At 44.1% G+C, this 20,936-nt stretch overlaps 1 long non-coding RNA gene across 8 annotated transcripts in view; it reads right to left on the minus strand.

Moving 5' to 3' along the window:
* The window catches only part of LOC106834642 (uncharacterized), a 136,065-nt gene that overhangs the window by 112,229 nt on the left and 2,900 nt on the right, over positions 1-20,936 (minus strand). For all 8 annotated transcript variants that reach the window (XR_011498967.1, XR_011498965.1, XR_011498961.1 and 5 more), the window contains exon 3: positions 19,604-19,743. This is a non-coding gene — a long non-coding RNA (uncharacterized lncRNA). The remainder of the gene's footprint in view (positions 1-19,603; positions 19,744-20,936) is intronic.

Consider the following 20,936-nt stretch of genomic DNA (forward strand, 5'->3'; position numbering starts at 1 on the left):
CAGTGGAATATATGACCATGAAAGAAAGGCACAGAGAGGTGCAGCATTGCTGGAGAATTCCAACATTGAAAATGGAGAAAGGGGGCCACAAGCCAAGGGATGAAGGCAGCCTCTGTGGATGGAAGATGGAGAGAGCAAGGAGACCATTCTCTCCTGGAGCGTCCAGAGCCTCAGGAGTCTGCCAACCCCTTGAGTCTGGCCCAGTGAGACTCCTTTTGCGCTTCTGACCTCCATTTCCGTCAGATGATAAATTCGTGTTGTTTTAAGCCACAGAGTTTGTGGCAAGTAGTTACAGCAGCAAGAGGAAGGTGATATAAGCACCTACACGGTGCTTCATTAACAGCTCAGTGCTCAGTACTCGGAACACAACAGTGACAAAGATGGCCACTTCCAAACCCTCTTGCAGTTTATACCCTAGTGGTATAGACTGGAGGGGAAAACACTCCCAGGCTGTAATACGGGCAATGAAGAAAAACCAAAGAGGGGTTGACAGAGAGACAAACCGAAGGTCACTTACCTTAGATGGAGATGACAGGAGGTATTTTGGCAGAGGTGACATCTCAGCCTAAAGGAAGGGAAGGAGTTGGAGGGGAGAGAATTCCAGATTGAGGGGACAGCATATGCAAAGGCCCTGAGGTGGAAAAGAGCTTGGCATATTCCAGGCACTGATGGAAAACCAATGTGGTTGGAGCATGGCAGGCCCAAAAAAGAGAAACATAAGATGACACTGACCAGCAAAGAAAAGGACAGTCATGCTGGGCCTCGAAGTCCTCAGTGCCAGTTTGGATTATCTGCTAAGAGTGCTGGGTTTGAAGGATTTTAAGTAGAAGACTGACATGACGCAATTGAGATGTAAGAAGATCGCTTTTGCTGCGTGCTAAGGAATGGACTGAAGTGGAAGGACACAGAGACACCAGACTTTTGCCATTCCCCCATGAGGAAATGACAGTGGCTTAGACTCGGGCAGTAGCTGATGGAGACAGCAACGGTCAGGTTCCAGACATTTTGAAAACAGAACTTACAGACGTGCTGATGGGCTGCATGTGAGAAGGAAGGCACAGCACCATCTTGGTCTTAGTTTTGTTGCCGATGCTACTGTTTTCTTAAACAAGAGGGAGACGAGAGGCAGGGTGCCATCGTTATCTTATACACTAGTCAATTCTTGCACGTATATTCATTCATTCAACAAGTATTTACTGAGTACCAACTATGAACTAAGCACTGTTTTAGGCACTGGGGATTTAACTCTAAACTCAGTATAAGCCCTTCTCCCACGGTGTTTAAATTCTGGCGGGTTAGATAGACAATGAGCAAATAAATGTAAACACATATAATAAAATTTCAGGTAGTCATAGGCTTTGAAAAAAATAAAGCAGGGGCTTGTCACTGTAGACAGGATGGAAATCCTGGCTAACTCGTGGAAACCATGAGTTCATTATTTCCCCTAATTAGGAAATAGAGATGTTAATTGTGTGGTTCAGATAATTAGTAATAACTGCAAACAGGAGTTGTCATGAGCCTGGAGGCAGCTACCTCTTCTGTAGAAAAGTTTTCCGTGGCGAATCTTGAATTGGGCCATGGAGAATGCCTTTATTTCTGAAAGAAGGAAAGGATTAGATAGAAAGATGAGCAAGAATAAAACGGTGGAGTCGAGAGGGAGGGAAAGAACTGGGAAGGGCACCGCCAGGCCTCGGTTGGCACCAGACTTTCCCAACCTAAACACCGATAACTGGGCCACTGTGCCCTTTCTTAGTGACACATGGGTACCCGCTTTCCTCCATTTCAACAAGAGGAAGGAAGAAGGGAACGGGAAATCCAATCCAGCCGAGAAATGTCCTCTAACAAACAGGCCTGAACTGCATGATTTGTGTAGAATATTTAAATGCAGAATTCCCCTAAAAATAAGATTTCCTTTTTACTTCAATATTACTGAAATTGGTAAACCAGAGAAACACTCTTCCCTAAACTGGAGGTTTACGAGCCACAAATAAGAAAACAGTCAGGTAGGTAAAACTCTTCCGAAATTTCTCGGTGCTAAAAACAGAAGACCAGCAAAATGCTGAGCACATCACAAATGCGAAAGATATGTCAGACTTTGGGCTTCCTGACGGCAGGGGCTGAGCTGACAGCATTCAGTTCAGGCCTAGGACATAATAGGTGCCAAGCGATGACGTGGCAAAATAGATTAGTTGGTATATTTGAGTTATAAACTAGTAAAATAATGAAGTGTTACTGTACAATTATTGCGCACAATTATTGTTTCTTGCAGCAATGCCTGGATCGTAGTCTATAGAGTAAAAATGTCTACCATCTATTTATAGGGCAGGCAAAAGACTTATGAAATAATCAATAAGCATTTATTAAGCAACTGCAGCTAAGTACGGGACTATGCTAGATGAGGATAAGACAATATATCTTCACAGTAGAACTTTTCTTTTCGAGAAGTTTTCATGCCGGAGAGTGATAGAAAAGATCAAAGTAAAATGTGAAAATGATAATGATGCTTGAGGATGATAAGAAGGAGGAAGAGGCAGAGAAAGAAAATATCCATCACTTATTGAGGTTTTACTATTTCTTTAGAATTCACTTAAATTGTTTTGTTGTCACATTTAATCCACATCCTTAGGAAGAATCCATAATCCTTAGGAAGAGATCACTGGTTTTATCCACATTTTATAGATGAGAAAATCAAGGAACAGATAAGGTAAGTAACTTGCCCAAAGTCACACAGCATACAAATAATGGAGCTGCAGTTCAAACCCCTGTAGCCCATGCTCAAAAATCCTGTTTTATGCTGCTCCCTGCTGATCAGTAATGAGGGGATTCTTGATCTGCAGATAAAATATCAGTGAGTGTAAACAGCAGCCTCATATTCCATATTAAATACATGAAAGGACAGCAACTAGTCACCCTACCAAATTGTAGAGAAGACTCCTACTCTCCCGCAGGAAGGGAGAAGAAAAAGTATTTCCTTTTAGAGGTTGTAATTAGCATCACTGTCGTCATCATTGTCATGTAGAGAGAGACTAACTTTATGGACATCATATTCCCAGCCTCCACTGAGAAAACAAGAACCAGCTCAAAGTTCAATCAATCAAAAATGCAAATTTTATCTAACTATTAAAATTATATTTTTGAAAAAAATGATCTATAAAAAAGTCCATGGTAACATTATAAATGTTTAGTGAGAAAAGCACGGTACAAAACTGTGTATATATTATACCACATTCCAATTTGTATACAGAAAAAACCCTTTTTAGGAATATATGGGTTAAAATATTTAAAAAAATAAACCTACAGGAAAATGTAAATACTGTAGCGATTTCTGTGTGATGGTATTTGGAGTTATTTCTGTTTTCTCCTTTATCTTCTATTTTCCAAGTTTTCTAGACAGATTTCTAGTATTCTTTCATCTGGAAAAGTTTAATCTCAAAATCTACACACACACACACACAAATCTGCACATGTACAGTGATGTGCCACACAGCGATGTTTTGGTCAAGAACAACCGCATATACGACAGTGGTGCCGTAAGAACAGTACCATCTAGCCTAGGTGTGTAGGGGGCTATTCCATCCAGGTTTGTGTAAGTGCACTCTATGATGTTCACACAACGATGAAAACATCTAACATCACATTTCTCAGAACATATCCCCACCATTAAGAGACACCAAGACTGTATTATTGAAAATCTAATAGAAAATATACTGATGTTAACCACAGATTACTTCTAAATTTATAGAAGTCCATTTGATATATTGAAGAAGAATCTAGAAACAGCAAGGATAATATTTCTTCTTGATTCACTAAGTCTAATCTATAACTTTATTAATATGATGAAACACTATTTTCCTAGTTGCAGGAGAGTGTGAAATAGAATTTTCTCCTCTAGATAAACGACTTTACCTTGAGTCAGAGACTCAAACACAATGGGGAAAAATGCAAACACACTTTAAGGCTTCCTCTCATTTTTCCAGAAATGCAGTGTGAAAGAGAAGACAGGGATCTTCAGCAAAAAGGGAAAACAAGAGTTATAATTTCTCATCACTCCAGATAGACTCACATGTGCCAGAGGTGGATGGGAACTTTGGACCTTGGTTAGATGGACTCTAACCCCCATGGCCAGACGGCTCAGGCTAATCACCCCCTTCTTCATCCTAAAGAAGCAGAATGCGTTATATCCTCATGATTCATGCACATTGCCTAATAAACAGAGAGGATATTTTGTTTTAAGAAAAATGAGAAGTATTTGTGAAAGTGAAAATGATTCCTATTTTTTCCCAAAAGTTTGAGATGTAAATAAATAAAAATATTTCACTGTCATCTTTCTCTCACTTGTGCTGATGTTTGTCTTATAGTAAATGGCAAGGGATGCTCAGCTTCAATGTCTGGAGGACAATAGGGAATGGTGCAACCTGTGGTGAACTTAAGGGGCAGTCACCAACTATCTCTAGGTAACTGGTGCCATGTTCTAATCTCAAAATGTAGTCTGCAACAGAATTACCTGGAGATCTTTTTTAAATTAAGATCCCTGAGTCACAAAACCAAAGATTCCATTCACTTGGTCTAGAGCAGAGCTCTGGAATCTGCATTTCAGCAATCACCTTAGGTCCACACTAGCCGATAAAAATATAACGTTCGGAGGAAGATGGGCATGGATGTTAGCTCAGGGCCAGTCTCCCTCAGCAAAAAAAGGAGGATTGGCAGCAGATGTCAGCTCAGGGCTAATCTTCCTCAAAAAAAAAAAAATATATGTATATATAATGTGCGCTATGGTTGTAAGCCACATACGTAACTTTAAATTTTCTAATAGCTACATTTTTTATTAAGATTATGATAGTTTACAACCTCGTGAAATTTCAGTTGTCCATTATTGTTAGTCATGTTGTAGGTGCACCACTTCATCCTTAGTGCCCTCCCCCCACTCCTCCTTTCCCCTGGTAACCACTGATCAGTTCTCTTTGTCTATATGTTTAACTTCCACCTATGAGTGGAGTCATACAGAGTTCGTCTTTCTCTGTCTGGCTTATTTCACTTAACATAATGCCCTCCAGGTCCATCCATGTTGTTGTGAATGGGACGATTTTGTCCTTTTTTACGGCCGAGTAGTATTCCATTGTATATATATATACCACATCTTCTTTATCAGTTGCTGGGCACTTAGGTTGGTTCCACGTCTTGGCTATTGTAAATAATGCTGTGATGAACATAGGGGTGCATGGGACTTTTGGAATTACTTTAAATTTTCTAATAGCTACATTTTTTTAAAAGTAAAAAGAAACAAAAGAAATTAATTTTAACAGTATATTTAATTTCACTTCATATCTAAATTATTAAAAGAATTATTCATTTTTCCTACTAAGTCCTCAAGATTTGGCGTGCGCCTTATACTCACAGCATACCTCAATTCGTAGTAGCCACACTGCAAGTACTCCATTGTTATTATTGCAAGAGATTTGTCTTTCTCGTTCAGCTTTGCGAAAATCACACTTAGCTTGATCCTCATCACTTAAACACAAACTGCTTGTCTTAGTCTGTTGGGGCTGCCAGACTGACTGGCTTATAAACAACAGAAGTCTATTTCCTACAGTTCTAGAGCCGGGAAGCCTGAGATCAGGGTGCCAGCATGCTGGGCTGAGGGGCCCTCTTCCCCACAGACTCCTCATGGCTTCTCACAGGGTGGAAGACTAGTGAGCTCTGGGGACCCCTTTATAAAAGCATGAATCCCACTCATGAGGGCGCCACCTCATGACCTAATCACCTCCCCCAAACCTCCCCTCCAAATTCCAACGCAACCAACTTTAGGATATTAACATACGAATTTGGGGGGCACAAACATTCAAACCATAGCAGTGCTCAAAGCCAATGTCTCTGGCCCTGCTCATTTGCTCCAACATCCCTCTCCAGACTTGGAAGAGGAGCCCTGTGTCCCAATCCCACCTCTGCCTCCTACTCACTCCATGACCTTGGACAAGTGGCCACCTCACCTGTCAAGACCCCAATATCCTCATCCATAGGTAAATTGCTTGAACTAGAAGATCTCTGGAGACTCTTTTTTGAAACTCAGTGATGCTAACAAATGGATTATCTGCCCCTTTGGTGCCAAGAAAAGAGCATTTTTCTTTTCTTCCTTCCTCTGTTTCATGATTCTTCCTGGAGAGTTAAAAATGAGGCATGGATAGCCTGCACAGGCCCCTTAGATGGCCAACCAGGTGGATGCGGTGCTGTGGGGCTGTGTGAGAGTGACTCGTCAGCAACGCATCAGGTAGTCACCTCTGGGAGAGCCCACCTCTCAGAAGAAATGGTTCTCTCTACTTCATGCCCACTTAGGGGCAAGCTGACGACAATGCGTGCATATAATTTAAACTTACGGTGTTAATCAGGACAAGTAAGACAATGCTGACATAACAAACAACTCTCAAATCTCAGTAGCTTCAAACAAAACAACAGTTTGTTTTTTGTTCATGCAACACATCCAATGTGGATCCATACTGCCTGTTATGGGTTGAATTGTGTCCTCCCAAAATTCATTTATTGAAGTCCTAACACCCAGTACCTCAGAATGTGAACTTATTTAGAAGTAAGGTCATTATAAATGTAACTAGTTAAGATGAGGTGGGTCGACTGGTGTCCTTATAAAAAGGGGAAGTTTGGAGACAGAAACACAGGCAGGGAGAGAGCCAAGTGAAGATGAAAGAGAGTGTGGGGATGTTCCTAGAAGCCAAGGAATGCCAAAAATTGCCAGTAAATCACCAGAAGCTGGGTGAGTAGCATGGAATAGCTTCTTCCTCACAGCCCTCAGTAGGAACCAACCCTGATGACACCTTGATCTTGTACTTTTAGCCTCCAGAATGTGAGACAATACATTTCTGCTGTTTAAGCCGCTCCATTTGTAGTACCTTGTTTACAACAGACCAAGCAAACTGTCCAACAACAGACCAAGCACTGTCCCCCAGGAGCCTGAGATGATGAAGACTTTACCATCCCGTAGCCATGCCATGCAAGGCTCATGGCCTTCTCTGTAGTAAGACCCAGGGAAGAGCTGCCAGGAGGATCTTCTGTGCTTTGGCCCAGAAGTGACACAAGCCACCTCTGTTCAAAGGCTATTGGCCAGCACTAGTCCCACAGGTCCTAACAGCAGGGCTGGGAAACAGGGACAATGCTTGGTGAGCATCGCTCTGTCTGACACCCTTCCCAACGGGGACCCTCCCCAGAGACTAAAATACTTCTTGAGCAAAAGCACGCTTTGCTGGGCGGGATCCAGTCCCCCCTTTTGTAAGTTTTAGGGGAGTCAGATGAGGCATCAAGGAGTTAGAGGTCCATGCAGGTTTCATTTCATTTCTGATGGCCACTATAACTGAACTATCGTAATTATAATTGGCTGTCCAGAGTGTGGTGCTGAGACAGACTCAGCTCTGAATGAGTTCTGGGATCAATGAACACCAATCATGACGGGCAAATGATGACAGAAAAAGAGAGTATGTATACCATGCACTTTCCCCTTCAGTTCTGGAGGGGAGCAAGCATGGATAATGGGGCAATGTACTTCTGGGTCAGCAGAGAAAAGAGGTCAGAATGCCTGGTCTTAGGCCCCCGTCCCAAATAACATGATAAAAATCCTTCCCCAGATATGTATATCCTTTTACGTTTTTCAAACTACTTTTACTTATGTTATCTTATTTGGTATTCTCAACACTCTTAGAAGGCAGACATTTTAGATAAAGAGGGGAAAAGGTTTTCACAAAGGTTAAATGAATTTCCTAAAGTCATGCAGTGTCAGTGGCTTTCAAAGCCGGGAGTAGAACCTACAGTTCCCAGGGTTCTTAGCAGGGGCCCTCGCCATAACCCCTGGCACAGAGGTTAGTGTCATTAGTGATTGACAAACCTCCTGGTCTCAGTTCTAGAAAGATTTCTGAAACAGGAAAAGGAAATCCTTTGCTGAGGAGCCCATGAGTAAGATACACTCTTCAACCAGACGTGTATGAAGTTCTGGAGTGACTTAAGGAGTTGTTGGCCATTATTTCTCTTTACCTTTAGGACTCCCCAAGGTATTGCTGGTTCTGAAGGATGCATGGGCCAAAGTGTGTTTGTTCTACTGCATCTGACGGTGCAGCATTTCAAAGGAAACCAAAGCTGCACTGCTCCAAAATCCAACAAACTGGCCAGGGTAGAAACACACATGCAAGGAGCAAGCCTTCAGGTGTTTGTGTAACACCACCAGGTAACATTTCCCTCTTGAAATTTCAACTTGAGATGCTTCCCAAATGTGCAGCATGAGAAAGATGATTAAAGTGGTTCTTTGAAGATGACTTTTTAATTGCAAAATGATAATATCGCAGCATCTCTGCCTCACTGAGCCTAGGGAAATATTTAGAAAGTGTTCGCGTGTCCTCAGAGAATGGCTGGTACATAATTGCAGATGATTACCACTTCTGTAGGTCATGCTGACAAGATTATCTGCCAGCAGGCTGACAATCAGAAATCTGCTTCTAATCTGGTGGTTCCTCACAGCTGGGAACCTTTTCCTTTATCCCTGGATAGAATGGAAATTAGCGCTGTCTGCCTTCTCTTTTGGCTTTCCTGAACCGTTTATCATATCAAAGCCCATTTGTCTGCGGACCAGCCTAACCCAATTAGGTAAACAGAGTTCTAGGAGGAACCGACAGCTGTTAGTGAGGCAAGTAATCACCAAACACAAAGCTTCATTGTGGCAGCTGCCACATGAACACAGTTTTCAAAAATATGGCAGCTAAGAGGCAGCTTAAGGAGAGAACCTTCAGGGGGTTGTTTATGGTGCTCGAATTCCCGATTCCTTAATATGATAGAAAAAGCTCGTACATCTGGGCCTGCCCACCTTTCTGAGCCCCCTTCTCCCCTCAGGCCTTCCCTGCCTACAGGATGCCAGACCCAGTGCTGCAAGGATTCTATGCATAGTTTTGTCTAATCCTCAAAAAAAACCCTTTGAGGCAGGTATAACTGTTACCACCGTTTTCCAGAGGAAACTGCAATTCAGAGAGGTTAAGTAATCTGCCCAGGGTCACACAGCTAGAAAGGGACAGAGCTCCCTGAATCGGAACACTCTTCACTCTCATGTGTCACACTGTCATGGGCCGCACACTGTGCTTGAGTCTGGGGATTGATAAGGAAAAAATTACTTAGACCCTTGTTAATATGAGAAGAAAGACTTTATTCAGGACTGTTGCAATAGGGGTCAAGACTATCGCAAGAGGGGAGAGAGATCAAGCTCAATTCCAAACACGGCAAAGAGAGCTGATTTATAGCCAATAAGCAGAGTGTGGAGGGTCAGTGGGCGGAACATCACTAAGGATGGGGGATCCTTGCTAAACCGACTTTACAATATTCTTGCTGAAGGCAGGTCAAGGCCTATCCATCAAGGATGAGGGATGAACTTGACCAGATATCGAGGGTAGAGGGATCCCCACTAAACTCACTTAGCAGGATACTGATAAAACAGGGCTAGGCAGACCACAGACAGGACAGGCGCCAAGGCTGAGGCTCAGCAGAAGAGAGGGCTCTGAGGAGCCTGATGAAAGTTTGGTCAAGGAGAGAGTTTTTGTCAGGATGCTGAAGTGAACAAACCAGGCAGTTCTTACGCTTACGGAATGTAGAGTCTAGAGTCAAATAAAGCGACAGTCTTATAGTCTGTGATGTCACAGCTGTCCATAGTGGGCCAGGGCCCTCCCTTGGGTTTTCCTTCCTTTCAGGATGGTAGAAAGTGGAGGTGATGGTGGTGGAGAGGGGAAGGGATGGAGGAGACGTGGCAGCCTGCATGGGACGTGAGTTTCAGGACCTGCCAAACATAATGCATTCACCCCTGGGAGAGAGCATGACGCAGACAGCCCAGGGCTGGGTTTTGGTGTCAGCTCCCCATAGCCCTTGGTGTTAGCCCTTTCTCCCTGGCTGTCTTGTCCTGGATGTGACTTCTCACCCCGAGGTCCCACTGAGATTTGGACAGCATCTTGACTTTGCTCTTTCTGATGGCAGATTAGTTCCAAGATTAGGGAGACTGGAGAGACCACTTCCTGTTTGACGACACTGGATCTTTCCCAGTCCTGCATTCTGGTTCTGGAGAGACACACACCCCACCCCGAAGGTAGAGAGAGCACACAGACAGCACAGACACTTGCATGTTCGTTCATGCAGCCAACACTTACCGAGCATCTAGCATCTGAAAGGACTTGTACTATCAAGACATAGATGAATGAGACTTTTTTTTTTGCAAGTTCAACAATTAGCACAGCCCACAGTCTGTGTTTAGACATCTGTATAAGAAATCACGATAGAAGGGGAGGCTGGAAAGCCTCATAGGAGAATATAACAATGGCTATCATTTAGGGAATACTTACTATATGCCCACAGTTGTTCCAAGAGTTTCATGCACGTTAACAATACACAACAATCCTAAGAGGTAAATCCTGTTATCAGGCTCCTTTTAAAAGGGAGCTCAGGGAGATTATTCTGTCCAAAATCACAAAGTGATGAACTAAGGAAGCCAGGATTGAAACGCAAAGCTGGTACGCACCACATTGTACAATATACTGTGGACGGACTGTACCTTCTAACACAGTGTTGTGCAAATAGGTGACTTGTGACGGGCACTCAGATCTGGGAAGTTCACTTCCACCTGGGGATTACTGGAGCCTGAAGACTCATTCAGTATGATCACAAAACGGAAACAGACAATGCCTGAACCTGATAGACACCAGGGAGCCTGAGCCATTAGTGGCAGCAGCTGAGTTCTCAAAAACTCTTGTTGTGCCCAAAAACACTTCTCTTTCCTCCAATGCAACGCTTCTCAGGCCTTATTGTGAAAACACTTCACCAAGGATGCAGACACTGTGAATACGTGGACTACAGTTGGACAAACAAGGCTCTGGAGTGGCAGTTCCCAGAGTGTGGTTCCTGGAGCAGCAGAAGTAGCATCACCTGAGCGCTTGTTGGAAATGCACATTCTCAGGCCCCACCCCCGACAAACTGAATCAGAGACTCTAGGGTGGAGCGCAGCAACCTGTGCTTAACCAGCTCCCCAGGTGAGAGTGACGCACACTGAAATGTGAGAACCATTGCGCCAGACAGCAGTGTACTCTCCTCTGCTCTCCTTCAGTTACGGGTGCGTTTCCGCTGGAGACTGTCTCACTCCACGATGCGGGGTGAAGTCCTGACCCACTTGCTACATGCATGGGAGGAGGAGGGGAGACAGTTCAGAACCCTTCCTGACAAATCCTCTTGCAGCTTCTCAAAGATGGCAAATTGTGTGGCAGCATCCTTAAAACCACAGGCCAGACCCCAGATTCATCTTTATCCAGAGTCATCTTTTGCCTGAGTTACATAAGTGTCAAATATTAACCATAAATATAGATATAGATTTTTTTTGCATATGTAGGCTTTGTACTACTTGATAAATTTGTGGTGAGATACATGCTTGACTCTAAGGAACATTTCCAAGATCTAAATGTAACAAGAACGACATAATAGAAATGAAAACTATTTAATGTGTAGTATTAACAGAAAAACACCTCACTCTGATTAACATGATCTCAGTATTTCTTAGATGGAAGGTTATAATTTCTCAATAAGAGTGCAAGCAAGGTTATTATCACAATTTTATGAGCCCTGATTTTCATTTCAATAGAAATTGAGATGTTCGTTTCCACTGTAATCAAATTTGCCTGTGGATACTGGGATTCTGTACTAGTCAAGACAGAATGGGCTAGGTAGTAACTAACAGAAATTTTCAGCGGTTTGTTTTTCTTGCATGCTCACATTACATGTCCAGCATGGGGAGTGTGTGAGTGTGTGTGTGTCTGTGTGTGCACGTGTGTATGGTGGTATGGTATGGAGGAGAGCTCAGCTCCACCCAGTCACTGAGGACCCCAGGCTAGCAGAGCTCAACCATGCTGGGGCAAAGCCACTTCAACCTGTGGCTCCAGGATGCTGGTGCACGGCAGAAACTGGAGACCCAACCGAGCCTTCTTCACTCTGTCAGCTGGATGTGATCACATCACTACCACTCACGTTTCATTGGCCCAAACAAGCCTCATGACTCTCCCTACCACAAGGGAAGCTGGGGAGGGTAGTCTTCTATCTGATCAGGAGGAAAAGAAAATTAGAAATTGATGAACAATAGTAATGTCTTCACATGCAGCTGAAATATGTTGCATTTGAATCCTCATAAGCATAATATGGTATACAAATGGGACAATCAACTTAATAAGATCTCTCTAAATCAGCATGGATGACACTGCCATTTATGAAGAATTTAGTATGTGCCAAGCACTGACTATTCTGTTTCACATACACTATCTCAATTGGTGCTAAAATAGCGTATGAGGTGGTCTCATTGTCTAGCCAGTGTAAACTTCTAGGCAATCTGAGGCAAGATCTGAACCCAGTTCCATCTGACTCCAGAGCACTCAGACCCAACCCATGTGCCATACTCCTGGGTAACAATGCCAGTCTCCTCTCATTTCTTCAAAGCTCCCTCTGGTTACATATTGCCTTTCTACAGACTACGTAGTTATGTAAATCAGATCCTACTAGGGATGGACCTCAATCTCTGTAGGGCCTTCTCTAGTGTAGTGGACTGAGTCCAGGACTCCAGCCAGTTAGGACTTTGTAAGGTCAGATCCCTGAAAACATCATTAGTTACACACACACACGCACACACAATGCCCTCACCCCTCAGGGGTTAGCACAGACTCAAAATGTAGATACTGATCCACTCTCCCTTTCTCTTCTGTCCTAGTGAGAAAGATGGGGGCCCTGGTCCTCCCCCACAGCTAGCAAAGCCCATGGTCTGTGGATACACTGCAAGGAAAGGCAAGTTAGAAACATTTAGCGGGACATAGACATGAAATGAAAAAGAGAAGAGGCTTCTTGTTTCCTTCTCTTCGCTACCCGGAAGTTCAAAGATAAACTTAAGCGCAGCCAACATCTTTCCACCTTGCCCTCAGCTTCTGGTACAATTTCCTCCTCTTTCTCATTTATACGATTCATGTTCTCCAGTCATTTTTAGTTTTAATATCAGGCAAACCACCTTAAACCATTTTTTAATAGGCAGAATAGACATTACAAATAAAGGATGTCTGAGGGCATATGTATACTCATATGTATGTATATATTAAGTAGCAATCAAATGGGCACTTGCAAAAATATAAAAACCATGTCCAAGAAGGAGCAGAATGTCCTAGAGTGAATGTCGACATTGGAGTGCAATGGTTTTTATTCAAATCCTAGCTCCATCTACACCTGCTCTCTGATGCTCAGTTGTTGATCCGCTCTCTGCCTCAACACGCTCATGTGCAAAAGGAAAGAAGAGCATCGCCACCTCAGGGCGGGGCTAAGACGATTGGTTAAGCCCATCCATGTAAAGCAATGAACACAATTTCCTACAACACCTCCCACATGGATCCTTAAGCATAAGTGGTGGTTGTTGATGACAACATTGCTATGATTCCCATCATTCAGTCAGAGTCAGGTATATAAAACTCATGTAACGTTGGCAGGGGGTTAGGGAAGGGAAGCTAGCCATTCTGGTGCTGTGTGGTGGAGGAGGATGCTATGGGGAATACAGCTATACCTATGTTACACAGGAGGCACTTTTTAATCTTGATACAAGGTCAAAGGAGAACTCATTATGGAAACTACGCACATCTCATCTCCCATGAGGCTACACAAATTAGCCTCATTAGCTGCCCAGCATCTATTTAGGGAACAAAATGTTATGTTTAACTATGAAGAAAGACAAGCCTTAAAAGAAACATGCTCTGCTTTTTATCCCTGCTTCTAAAGCACGTCTGTATCTAAATGACGAAACAGAAAGGAAATACAGTCTGACACCCAATGCCCTTTCCCGGAAAGATGACTCATCTCCTCAATGAATGTCCTGCTGAGACATGTTTATAAGGATGGTATCTTTTAGAGCCTCTGGTTGTGCATGTTTTATGCTATGTATTTGCTTCCATGCAGGTAAGTTGAAGCAAGTTCATTTTAAATGCACAACCTTATAAAAATTTATAAAAGTAGGGCCGGCCCGGTGGTGCAGAGGTTAAGTGAGCATGTTCCGCTCCTTGGCGGCCCAGGCTTTGCCAGTTTGGATCCCGGGTGCGAACATGGCACCACTTGGCACGCCATGCTGTGGGAGACGTCCCACATATAAAGTAGAGGAAGATGGACACGGATGTTAGCTCAGGGCCAGGCGTCCTCAGCAAAAAGAGGAGGACTGGCAGTAGTTAGCTCAGGGCTAATCTTCCTCAAAAGAAAAAAAAAATCTATAAAAGTAGATACTATGCATATACCATGTGTGTGTATATATCAATGGATATGTTGTGCACTAGTAACCTCGCCAGAATTTCAGAAAATAGAGTGACTTACAACCCACCCTTCCTCTTCCTTAGTAGAGAACTCAGAACTCCGTAGAAATACAGAGGTGCCCCCAACATTTGGCCCCTCTTAGACAGCTCCCTCCTCTCCCTCCACACACTGGCCTCAGCCTATCCTTGCAGTGTCATCTCCCACTCTTGGGTCCCCACCTTTCTTCAATCAAAGCCAGCTTCTCAGGACTCCCCAAGTGCTTTTATTTTTCCCTGCCTCTCCTACCTTCTAAAATGAACATCACCTTCACTCTAGCCCATCAAAATCCTTCCTCTCCTTCAAAGCCCAGTTGAAATGTTTTTTCATATCTATGTTCAGTCAAAAAATATGTATTGATTACCTGGGTGCTGAAACCACAATGGTGGGAAAAAGATGCATTGCTCCCGCTCGCCTGGAGCTTAGATTTTAGAGGGGAGAGGCAGAGAATTAAAGAAAACTAAACAAGTATTATATCATCTAGTGATGGGTGCTACAAAGAAAAATAAGGCAGGTTAAGGGAATAAGGAATGGCAGCATTTTGGATACTATTTTGGGTAGTCTCAGGCTTCTCCATGAGATTTTCCTGTATGCCCAGGAAGAAAATCCTCTTACATACATGCCATCGTTCTAACGCTGCACCACCCAAAGGGCCTTGAAGAAACACCAGTGCAGATCAATTTCAGTGGGGATTATGGGGGGCATAAAGAATTCTGTGGCCAAGGACATCAGAGGAAAGTTGGGTGGAACAAAGTTTGGAAGCTTTACCATGTGAATACAGATTATCTATCTGCAAGAGGAGGAATTGAACGCAGCCTTCCCCAAACGTATTTGACCATAACACCCTCCTACAGGCACTTCACAGGCCCAATGTTGCTTGCAACACACCTTGGGGAATACTGTGTTTCCCCTTCCGTAATATTAACTCTTTAAAGACAGGTATGCGATCCAATCATTGTGTCCAACGCATAACTCAACACAGCTCATGCCAGGTAGTAGTGCAGTTGTTGCTACCAGCTTACTGTTTTGGGTAAACATGAAGACCTGTTTCAAACCCCTCACTGATGTGGTAGGAGGTGACACAGGAGTGGGTGCCTGCTGGGGGGAATGTGAACTTACATTTTCTTTTTGTAACAGAAAAGAATTAATGATGCTTCCTTCCAGGCTTCATCTCCCAAAAATACCCTGGGAAGAAACTTCTAAGAATTTTCCCCAAAGCATGGGAAGATACGGTACCCTTTGTGGAAGACTTGAGCCTGTATTTCCAAGGTTGTGAGATGGAAGAAAACTTAGAAACTATAACTCTTAGACTGTGCTGATATGGGAGCCACTAGCCACACGTGGCTACTTAAATTACCTAAAAGTAAATAAATAGAACTTAAAATTTAGTACCTCAGTCACCTTAGCCACATTTCAAGCGCTCAATAGCCACATTAGTGGCAACTGTATTAAAGAGCATAGATATAGAGTTCTTCCACGATTGCAGAAAGGTCTACTGGACAGGGCTGCTAGAAGTATAATCCTCCATCACCGGATTCTTGAAATTACTCCACGACAGTGCATGCTCTTTTCTGGCTTCCACTGAAGACCTCAAGCAATGACCAGAGCCTCCCTCCCCAAGAAGACCATTGTGCAACCCGTTTAAGACAGCTAGCCATAGGATAAACATGAACCAGAGGCTAACAGCAGATGGACGGCATCTTTCACAAAGGTCTGTCTCTCTGCCCACCTGGTAGGGTCTATTATTCCAGATATACCAGGAGAGGCTGCTTGCCAGAGTGTAATTCCCATGAGCAGAGCCCAGTTTGCATAGTTTTCCCAGAGGTGTAAAGAAGGGGTTGGAGAAGGCCTCAAGCTAGGTGAGTGGTGGAGTCTGGATTTGGGCAGGGGTATGAGTTTCCATCTCCCCTCACCAACCTGTAAAAGCGAGAGTTCAACCAGGGTTGAGCTGTGAGTTCCTGGTGGGCAGACCCAAGGCCAAGGTGAGGATGCAGAGGGTGAGTTCCCTGTGGAGCAGAGACTGTGTTTCTTCCACAGACACTGAGCTTCCCACATGCACTGGAAAATCTTAAGCCAATTTCACAACTAATTCACAAGCTAATTGAGACCAGACTGCTCCTCATTGTGTGGCATAGTCACGCCATTATGTGCATCCTAGGCCGAGCCTTCATTTAGATTACAAATTTCCCAGCACAGTTGTTACTGGTAATTAAACCTACTTGATTGTTCCATTACACAAAGATTACATGACAGTAAAGGAATCAAACATAACTAATCTTTATCTCATTTCTAAAGGTGCAGGGAAATGAGAACCAACAATGGTATAAAATATGTGAATGACGCGCGCCCATCAATTTCTGTCAGATTTTGGCAGGCCTGGCTCATGGAAACTCAGAGATTTAAGGCATCTTAATATGCAAGCATATATCTGTTTTATTACTGCACAATGAAAATTAAACATGGATGAAAAATCACATTTGCAATGCTCGGAAATAAATTCCCAGCTATTTACATTTTTGTAATCCAAGGCAATTCTAGAAGCATTTTCCCTATCATCTCTATCTAACCTTTAGTTCCCAGTCCACACCCGCTACTAGAAATCAAGGGCTGTTCCAGGCCATTGACTTCTTGGCTCAAGTGCCTATCCAGACTTCTTGGGCTGATTTCTATTCTTTTCTTTTCTTTTTTCAAATTTAAGTTCTGTTCCTTTCTCTTTCCAAGTGTAGATTTACATCCGAATCACCCAAGGGTCCAGTTGCAAGTGGAGATGATTGGGCAGCACCTGAGTCAGTCTCCCTGAGGCTGCAGCCCAAAAACCTACATGTTTAATCAGCCCCCAAGAGATTCCTATGCAGACTAAAGTCACTCACTGCCATATTTGACACCAAACCCTCAAGAGAAAGGACCAACTGTCGTGTGTCTGCATATCTCCAACATTCAGCTTGATGCCTAACCAAGAATGGGCACTCACCTGGAGAATGTGCTGAACCAAAGTCACAAGCTCCTTCCTTTTTAATGGGTCTTTTTAAAACAACAAGGGCCACAGTGTGTAGGGATCTGTCACTCTGGCCCATTTTCTACAAAACAATCCATTGAGCCTCCCTGGAGCCTCTCCTGAGAGGGACCTGCCTGAATTGCCAGCTCTCAAGGCCAGAAAGATTGTTCCAGTGCTACCAAGGATGACGCCTCCTGGCACTGGTGGCCACCATCTGCCCTTCCCTTGCCACACGTCACCAAGTGTTAGAAGGATGTGGACTACCTTCTCAACATCAAATGTCTCCCTTTGGAGCACTGAAACCAGTGTCTTCAACCTTTACAGTAGAATCCCCTAGAAACTTGCCCAGAAATACATGTTCCTGGGTATTTCCACTCTGAGACAGTTACCTGCAGGGAGGGACTTGGGGCACCGAGTTGTCCACGCTGCAACCTCGCTCCTGGGTGATTTTGATGCTGAGGACCCCGACCCATCTCTAGAGAAATTCCTGTTTAAACCTAGTCCTCAAAGAACTCCCTCAATCTCCTCTCCTTAAAAGGAGGGAAGGCTGGGGCCAGCCGGTGGCGCAGCTGTTAAGTGCACATGTTCTGCTTTGGTGGCCTGGGGTCCGCAGGTTCGGATCCCAGGTGTGGACATGGCACCCCGCTTGGCAAGCCATGCTGTGGTAGGCATCCCACATATAAAGTAGAGGAAGATGGGCACGGATGTTAGCTCAGGGCCAGTCTTCCTCAGCAAAAAGAGGAGGATGGGCAGCAGATGTTAGCTCAGGGCTGATCTTCCTCAAAAAAAAAAAAAAAAATGGGGGGGTGGGAAAGGCTGTGCCTCCTTAATTCTCCCTGATTTAAGGGGGTTGGGAGTTGATGGAGCATGGGGCGGGGAGTTCGCAGGGTGCAAGATGGGGGGAAGGGTCTGCTTTTCAAATGCCCAACTCAGCAACTGTAACCACCCTACTCTGATGGATATGTGAGACTTAACCTGAAAGCCCTCCCCTGAGACCTCCCTCCAAAAGTTAGAGACCCTCCTGCAAACTGAGGAAGGAATGGACGAAACTCACATTCCTTGAGCATCATTTTCTTAGGAAAATAATGCGAAGTGCTAAGTGTTCCCTATTACCTTAACCATCTCTTCACAGCCTACCTAGACCCACTGCCTAATCCCAGGCAGAATTAATTGCTTGCCTGCTGCTCCTCTCTTCCCAGAGCACTCAGTCCCTTTCCAGGGGTAGAGCACTTATCCAGCATTAAAGCTAATTGTTTGTTGTAGGTCTTTTCCCCAGACATCCTCTGCTCCAGAAGGCTGGTTGGTATTTCCTTTATCTCTGCACCACCCAGGCCTGGCTGTGAGGCTCTGCTCAAATAAAGGTTCCAGGTGGGTGGACTGCAGATAAGGTCCACCCTGACCCCCGGGGTTTTGCTTCTTGGAGAGAACTGCACACAGAGGTGTCCTCTTTGTAGGCTGGCCCGAACCTTTTTATAGCCTTGCTTCTCTTGAACATATTTTCCAGAATTATGTCACTACCAGCAAATCTGTGTGCAAAAGCTACAGAGACAAGTCAATTCCACCAAAAGACATTGCCCATTAGCCTTGAAGCCTGGCTTGTTTTGCAGCTGTGGAGATACATACATACACACACACACACACGTATATATAATCTTATTATGATGCATTTCACCTTGTGATGTTCCCTGTGCTATGGCTTCCAGTCTTTCAAAAGCCAGGAAAACCAAGTATTTTTATAATGGTATTTTTGATCTCGAAAGAAGATGCCATGCATGTAGTCTTGGTACACAGCAAAGCATCTCGAGACTGATTTTACATCAAGGCTGCCCCTGCTACATTCTGACTTCCTGATGTCAGGAGTATGGGGATTTAAAGCACTTTTTTCTGGTTCCTTGAGCCCAGACTTTTGGAAGAGGCCCCGACTGACTTCACTCTCTCCCCTCTTCCCATCCATCTCCCACCCTGATTCCACAGAGCTTTTCCAGAAAACCCAGACCTGTTATTCCTTTCCCTTCAGGAGGAAGGTCAACCTCCATCTTGCTGAGGCTTCCAAAGCCTTTTCATCTGTTCCCAAGGCTCTCCTTGGCAAAAATGCCCTTTTTGTTCCAGCTATGCTGTGCTACCTGCCCCTTCAAACAAGACTCTTCACCCAAGGCTGCCCTCGGCTATTCCCTCTGCCCGGAATGCTGTCTCCCCCACTTTGGCCTCTTGAAATCCCACCTATCCCTCAAAACCTACCAGAGGTCTAGCTGCAGCTCAATGGATGGGATCAAAACCTGGCTCCACCATTTATCTGCCGTGTGACCATGGGCAAGGCATGTGACCACTCCGAGCTTCAGTTTGCTCATCTTCAAACTGAGGATTCAATCAAAGGATGTCTGAAAGAAGAGAAAACAAAAGCCCCAGATAGGAATTTTCAGCCACCAACTTGATCCTCTGAGCCATTCTCCCTTCCTTTCTCGTATAGAGCTGAGAACACACTGCATTACTAGCGCAGAGAGTCATGATAATTACCACCCCCAATAGACCAAGAGGCCTTAGAGGTCAAGGGGCCACATCGTAGACATGCCTAGCACACAATAAGTATGCAGTGGATATTGGATGAGGGATTAATTTATCTCTTTCTCATTCATAAACAGATCCACATAATTCATAGGTCAGTTGCTTCTGAGAGGTGATGTCAAAATAAATGAACTCAAAGGTCTGAACAATTGAACCTTGAACCCTAGCTGTGTGACCCTAAGCAAGACATTTTTAATTTCCTAATCTGGAAAGTGAGGATGGTAATACCTCCACGGAAATAACCATACTTTACGAGGTTGCTTAATGGATTAAGTACACTAAGGTGGGTGAAAAGATCTTGGGAACTGTGGCCCAACTGTCCCACAACCCAGGGCCATACTGTGATTTTCCTAGGCCCTAAGCAATTTGGTTTTATGTACCTCTTCCTCCATAAAATAATAATAATAAAATGAATTATATTTTACGACTACATTAGTATAAAGATGAATATAATCCAGGTTGGATTCATTATTATATATTGCTTATTATTATATTTGTTTTCTTCTGATTTTAAAAGAAATTAAAATTAAAACATTTTCACGGGCCCCTAAAATTATTACGGGCCCCAGGCATCGCATCTCCTGTGCGGATAGAGACCTCAGCCTGGCCTTAAGTTTCTGAAGTCTGACTTCTTAAGTGTCAGCTCAAACCAGGCTCCCTGTCCCTCGTTCTTCTCCAGCCACTTCTGGTGTCTTTGCACATCATGGAGTCTGCACAGACTTGTCCTTCTTCTTGGAACTCTCTCCTCCGCCCTTTTCCCTTATTTACTTTCCACACATACCTTATAGCAAACACTCCCGGAGCATTACCCTCTGCTGGGCCTCACCCTCAGTTTCTGATCCAGCGGCTTTGGGGTGGCACCTAAGCGTCTACGTTTTTAACAGCACCCAGGGGATGCTGATGCAGCTGGTCCCAGGACCACGCTTGGAGAACAGCTGCTTTCCAGAAGGGCTCCGTTTCCATTCTCTCCGGTAAGCCTTCTCTGATCCGTTCCCTCCCGTTTCTCTCA

This window comes from Equus asinus, chromosome 28 (genome assembly GCF_041296235.1).
Source record: "Equus asinus isolate D_3611 breed Donkey chromosome 28, EquAss-T2T_v2, whole genome shotgun sequence".
Taxonomy (NCBI): domain Eukaryota; kingdom Metazoa; phylum Chordata; class Mammalia; order Perissodactyla; family Equidae; genus Equus; species Equus asinus.